At 30.6% G+C, this 7,332-nt stretch overlaps 1 long non-coding RNA gene across 1 annotated transcript in view; it reads left to right on the top strand.

Annotated features, from left to right (window-relative positions):
- Positions 1-1,032: 1,032 nt before the first annotated feature.
- LOC149898296 (uncharacterized) overlaps positions 1,033-7,332 on the top strand; it is a 43,671-nt gene continuing 37,371 nt past the window's right edge. Inside the window, exon 1 of the long non-coding RNA XR_016458063.1 lies at positions 1,033-1,257. This is a non-coding gene — a long non-coding RNA (uncharacterized LOC149898296). The remainder of the gene's footprint in view (positions 1,258-7,332) is intronic.

Genomic DNA, 7,332 nt, shown 5'->3' with positions numbered 1-7,332 from the left:
TAAGGGCTATCGGTAAATTCTAAAATTTTTGTGTTACAAATCGTTGGACTTTCGCTTTTTATCCGACGAGTGTGACTAACGCCCACGCGACTAGTCCGCCGGTACCAGCGTTCTGACCATCATTTTTCTTTTTGTCATTGCGTACTAAGACCCCTCTAGACCGCCATCCTGTTACAAATGGCCCGAAATTTTGTGGCAGTATCTCCCGGCCTAACATGTGCAATGTGTAAATGTGTTGACGTTCCAGCTCTTCTTAATATACCTATATGCAAAGAAGTCGTATACCATGCCTGAAGTACCAAAACAAACAGGAAATTTAAATCGCTTTTTTTGGATTCTTTGGCATATATTATATCCATTTGCTGCCAGTTTTTTTATTTGTAAGGTATTACTATTTAAATTTTCAAATATTGGGTGGTATTTCTGGTAAGTAACATGATGCTGTGGCTGAAGAACTACTGAGAAGTAGGGAAGATTCATCTCGCACCGCAAGTAATGGCTGTAATTCTGTAGCAATAATATTTTGTTGATGGTAAAAATTCTGACTTTTTGGGTCTTCATTGTGTCTCAAATCAATATATCGTATAATTCCGGAAGTATGGTGTTGGGAGTAAATGATTGACACTGTTATCATAGTGAAATCACTCCCGTAGGTCTACATTTCCTTCGAAATCGTCATCTCAACTCAATGCCAGACTCTTCAGCTTCCGCCAGGAGTAGTGAGGGCATTTTTTATTGAGTGCCAAGTCATGCTCCTGTAAAATATAATAAAAATAGAGAAAAATATATATCAAAATGATGACGTTGAAAATGGAGGGCCTTATTGGCAACGTCCGTTACATAGGACATGTGAAGAATACCCTAGTGTATACTCCAAGTTGTCAACGTCCGTTTTATGGGACATCATAAACAAACTAAGATTTTTATTACAAATATTGTAAAATATGTAAAAATTATGTCAAAATACCATACTTACAATCGTATTCTAACTAATAATATAGCATTATAAGCAAAATAGCCAAAATACTTACAGTTATAACCAATTTTATCAGGAGAGTCAAAAGATCCGTTTTTTGCAAATTTCAAATGGTCACCATTCGCGACTGTACTTCGCTTCGCTAACGAAACCTGCATGTACGCGAAGGACATAGCTAGTACCTTCCTAATATACCAATTGGCAATGCCTAGGTCTACTGTAGCAGAGCCAGCATGTGTATAAATACTATGTCCTTTAAAACGGACGAAATCAATTTAAGGGTTAAATAATTACCCACATAATAGTGAGTAGTGACCAATGTAAAAACAACTTAACCGAATGCCGTCTTCTTAAAAATGCCACCCAAAAATATTACGCACATTATTCACGGGGATTACATTAGAAAATTAACAAATTGTTAAATGCTTTTTCATTTAGCGCAAAAGTAAGTGAGCGCATTAGTCGATTATACTAAAATTCTTCCTTGGGTGGCGGGATGAAAGAAAAATACTTTCGAGTGTCCTCAATCCTCATCGTATTTATTTTAAGGATTACAAGGATTAGAAGTACCTTTTAATTCGCTATTTTGTTCCCAACAATGTTAAGTTAGCCTTTTGGTAAATGAAAAGATGAGTATTGAATAATATGGACAAGTTACCAGGATTTAAGCAAATTATGAGTTCGGCTTCATTGTAAGACTGTGTGGAAATGATAAATGTGAGTAAAATACAATATATTTTATTTAAGATAATTAAATATGCAAAAATTGGCATGAACAAATGTGTTACTATTATTTATTATGCAAAAATGTTGCTAATCTAATAAAAGTAGTAAATCAATTTCATAGTCATGGATTTAAATGTTAATGAACAGAAAAAACAATTTAGCAGTATATTAAAATGTAGCGCTCATATTTTATTTTAAACTTCTCAATTTGCCGGCAGCATATAAGAATTTTAATAATTTCTATTTAATATCTCTAGTAGCTACATTAAAATACTAAAATAAACATAAATAGGATATAATCTATAATTAAAATTACGTCTTGGCCCTACACGATGCAACTTAAAAAAAAAACATTTTTTTTTTTCAAAAAAAGCGGCGCTAACACGCCCACAGATTATCCCAAAAGAAATGCAACCCTTGCCAGCGTCGGTCAAATTTTTTGCGCTGGCCAATTCGTGAATGGCACATTGTGCGTGTGTAATCTACAGGAAGCTATAGACTCCAATTGTCCACGCTCGATCGGCTATTCTGTATTAACATAAGAAAGTGCATACAATCGGTCAGTGTTTTTGCCATCTGGTTATACTGTGATTCGTGACATTTTCCTCGTGAATTGTTTGATTTTGAAAACTATATAATATCTATATATTAAGCTAAAATATGATAAAAATTAAAAAGCTCTGTAAAAAGTAATATGTCTCGTCACTTAATAACCTTGGTTGGTTATTTGATTGTGCTTCCGTAGAATAACAATTAAATAAATAACCTAATCGTTAAAAATAAAATAGGGTTAATAATTCCTATAAATAAAGGAGCTATCTAACACGCATATTTTTAACACACATAATTAAAAAAAGCTATTTTTTGAAATTTAATTTTGCAAAAGTTATAGAGACTTCTACAAAAAAAATCTTCTGGTTTTTAAACGAGGCATAGAACGCTATGGCACAGAAATTAAAAAAAAATACGCGGTTCTATATTTGAACCTAAACGCACACACTTCGAACACAAACATAATAAATCAATCAGTGATATCGATTGATAAAGGAAATCAATTTGATTGAAAACAAATAAGGCCGACGACACTGGTGTCAAAGACCCGACGAATTGTAGTATATTGAACCGGAAAATTAATTTGGGCTATCTAGGATTTGTAAGATATGGCATTATTTAATTTACGGCTGGTTTCATTAAGCATATTGACAGAAGGATGTTCAGTGGAGAATACATAAAATATATTAATTATGTGTAAACAGAATTGAGTAATTTTATTTATATACTACATAGGAAAACTTTGTCTGTAGTTTACTTATTAAACTGTATACAACTGTACTGTGTTATTTTGCACGCCTCATAAGCGAAGCGTTGAGGTGGGTACTACTGTCACTTCGCGCAAAACATCTGATTTTTCAAACTTAAAATGTCTTTATGTATCATACATTGCACTTGTAAGATAATACATACACACACATATTAAGAAAAAACACTATTTTTAACGTTCATGATATTTTTGATGCCATTTTTGTTATTTAAACTAGTTAAAAAACAGTTTAAAAAAGTTCTGTCTTGGACGTCCGTGTGTCTGTATGTGCGGATCCTTTTTCTTGTTAACACGATAGCGACCGAAATACTTTACTAATCGAGTCTTTTTTTTTCTCTTACGCTTGAGTATGCTCAGGAATAGAACCCTTTCATTTTTCAGGGTCTGATTCGATGTGGTTTAATTGTTATTAAATAAACAAAAATAATAATTAATAAATATTTATTAAAAAAAAATTATGAGGCGTGCACTTTTGGATTTTCCAAATTATTTTTAATAATGTTGGCATTTTCTCGTGTCTCTATTCTTCAAAGATTACAGTCCAATTATATCTACAGACTACACGTCACACATCGTTTTGAAAGAAATATTCAACGGCTTATGACATGATATTTAAAAAATACTACTTGCATTTTTTAACAAGATTGTTTCTACAAAATATCATGTATATCAAATATCATCTTCTATCATGATATTTTGTAGAGGTAGAGAGAAAATATAATTTATAAACAAAATTATACACAACCTTTTACTTAGTAACTTATCTCTAACTTTTAGATAAACTGTATCTTCTAAGTTCTAGATGAACTACAGCAGTACGAAATACGAAATAAAAGGAAACACATAGAGAACATCATAAATATGTTAATATAAGTCCATCTTTTTTGCATTTTGTCAGACACTTCACAAATCACAATCGATCATGCTATGCAATTGTTGTGTCCATTTTATTTTTTCCGGGATACCCGGTGGTCAATCCATGTAAGCACCTTGTACACTCAATATTTGGCGACCTTGCTAGTAATGTGCTAATGGTATATCGATAGATTTGGAGACGGATCTGTATCTATGAAATAATTAATAAAACAGCTGATTTATTCAACGATTCAGTTTAATTAAAATTTGAGAAGAGTTTCAATTAGGAATAACTGTGAAATTATTATATACATGTAGTATTAGCCTTAATTATATTCATGGATACTTTAATAATAATTGCTGGTCACAATAAAGAGCAGAAAGTCCGAAAAAATACAATTGTAGGTACAGGTGTTTTGAAATTAGTAGGATACTACAATCTTTGTTTTTTTTTTATTAAACTCGATAACTATATCGACAAGAACATTAAGATGAACATCACTAGATACTCATACCCACTTATTCATAGCTAATTTTGAAGAAAAAAATATGTTCGCGACAACTGGGCTGTAAGAATAGGTTGTAAGGCTTAATCCTCGATTTTTTTATATTCTAATGGACAATGGATTGACCACATTTGAAATGACGGATGGACATATTGCACGGCAACACGAAAGTAACGAAAAGGCATGGCTATTTATTTTGTTTAATTTTTCATAGAAATTGTTGAAACTCACGGACCAAAATGTTTTATAAATTCACGAATTAATGGATCCCAATTTAAAAGAGAAATAATATATGTATTAAATAAAAAGCTGCTATCCATGTATATATTTTATTTAAAGTTTTTGCATAAATAATCACTATGCATTTAAATAAATTTCAAAATTCACATACATTAAATAATTGGAATTTCATTATTTTTCGATATATATAAAATTTTATTTTTATTTTATTCTTCAATTTATTAAAAGGGAAACTTTCGTATTGCCATACTCTATCGCCCGTGCGGGCATGGCGATTTGCGAATTATCCTATTCTTGTTCACAATTGTCCTTAAAACAGCTTTACTCAAGCCTTTACCGCCTCATAAGGATTATACAGGGTGTTCATATTTCTAATTGTCTTCAAAAGACGCTCGTAAATGGTTTTAATTATTTAAAATGTTAGCTATATTCATCATTGGATATATCGGTAAGAAATGAAGTCTTCTTTAACGCGAAACTTAAGTTTAGTTTCTTCGCCTCCGTCCAATCTTACAAAGCTATTCCATTTATTTATTACATGATTCTTTAGTTAGTTACATACCATAAAAAATGACTGTGAATTAATCAATACGCGTAGGCGATTACAGAATTCATTACATCGTGTCAATAATACACACACACAACATACATTTCACACTGTTAACATCGTCTCACAAAAACTCTCATTTGAACACCCTGTACATCCACTGGTCATTCATAATATAATTTTTTGCACCTTGTCAACGTGCCCAAAGCAGACGGTACTAACATTATATTCAACACAATACATACATCGTTTTAATATTATTAATGATTCCATATTTACAAATCTGTCGCAAAGTTTGTACATATATCATTAGTCAATTTTAATGTATATTTAATGATGCTTCCTTGTCCTAATATTATTATTTTAAAGTCAATCGGCTTCGGCAGTTTTCAATAGTTCTTTCACGTATTATATAAGTATCCAAAAATAGACTAGTATGATTACACATCACTAAAAGGTTACGTTAAAAAAACCGGAAAGGAACAATATCTAGTATAATTTTTAAATCACAAATTGGGTATGTTCATGCATGAATAAGGCTATCATAATTCGCATAAATATATTTGCCTTTGAAATGTCCTAGTTGGTTGCATAACGGGCTAGTTTTAATTTATAATCTTGCGAAAAGCGGCGACATTTTCATGACCTCCATATTCAAAGAGCTTGTGCGACTGTGGTTTCTATGGGCATAGACAAAATATTAATAAGGTATTCTGGGTAATTTTTATGAGGAATTAATTAAAATTTAATACATAATAACCAGATAAAATATAACTAAAAATTACATGTACAACTAGTAGATAATGTTATGATGTATAAAGAATAATAATGGCTTATTTACTAATATATCTTTACAGTTTGCGGTGATATAATGTGGGTCATAATTTTAATACAAAATATAATATATTTAGGGCTGATTTTTCAATGCTTGGATAAAACTTATTCGTCGAATAATGTATAAAACTACCATTTTAAAAACGTATTCTAATTGCCCGTATTTGACAGTTTACGTGACATTTTAATATTATCGTGTAATACTTTATTGGACGGATAAGTTTTATCCAAGCATTGAAAAATCGGCGCTTAAAAAAACAAACAAATTTTAAGAAAAATAATGTATATCTATATTTTAAGACATATTATCACTTCAACTCTCCAGTCGTACTTTTGGACTTTCCAACACCGTAGATTTTAATATAATTCTAACAATATAGTTGTTAGGACTACATTTAAAATTTCATCTATTTATTCAGAAGTTTCAGGTAACGAAATAACAGAAGAATTGTTGTTTTTTTAATAATACGTAGACGTGAATTTTAGATTCGCATGCAATCTCCGATGTTGATATAAATATCTGAAATAGGTAGAAACAAATAATAATTAACCAAGGATAATTAAACTAATAATTATTTATACAAAATACAGTTCTAGTAGCAGTTGTATTAAAGTTAATATTATACTTACTCAATTTTTGTTGTAATAAGTAAATCTAAACTAATAAAAGCTGAAGAGTTTGTTTGTTTGAGCGCGCTAATCTCAGGAACTACTCAGGTCCGATTTGAAAAATTATTTCGGTGTTAGATAGCCCATTTATCGAGGAAGGCCAGGCAGTATCACCACACTAAGACCAATTTTAGAATAATTTAATAATAATATTTTTTACTTATTACCTTATTATTTGTTAGAATGGTAAATTATCTAATAAAATTATTGAAAACAATAAACACATATTCTGATGGGACATAGGTTTTAAGATATACCTTTCGGATAAAATCCATCCGATTATACTTACTATCGAATGGAAATACAATCCTTTCTTACTTACACACAAACAACAGCATATTTCCTCTGGCGTAGTTGTATAAAATATAAATCGGTATAAGGTACTTTCTTGTTATTCCTGAAATCAATATACAATTGTTATAAGATCAGTATAATTCCGAATTCGGTTCAAAGATATTTACCAAATTAAAATTGGAATAACAGATAGAACATTAGCACGTTTTTACAAACCTAATAGTTTAGTAGGTAACTGTTAGATATGTAATCAAAAAGTTTATATATGTAGCCGTATACATATAACTATAATCTATAGAAAACATAACGAAAATATATAACCATTATTAGTCCAATTTTCCATAGTATTTCAATAATACCGTAG

The sequence above is a fragment of the Colias eurytheme genome, chromosome 23 (assembly GCF_061535395.1).
Source record: "Colias eurytheme isolate Ceu_HAF_F1 chromosome 23, ilColEury1 Martin Lab GWU primary, whole genome shotgun sequence".
NCBI classification, from domain to species: domain Eukaryota; kingdom Metazoa; phylum Arthropoda; class Insecta; order Lepidoptera; family Pieridae; genus Colias; species Colias eurytheme.
This window is presented reverse-complemented; position numbering and strand designations above follow the sequence as displayed.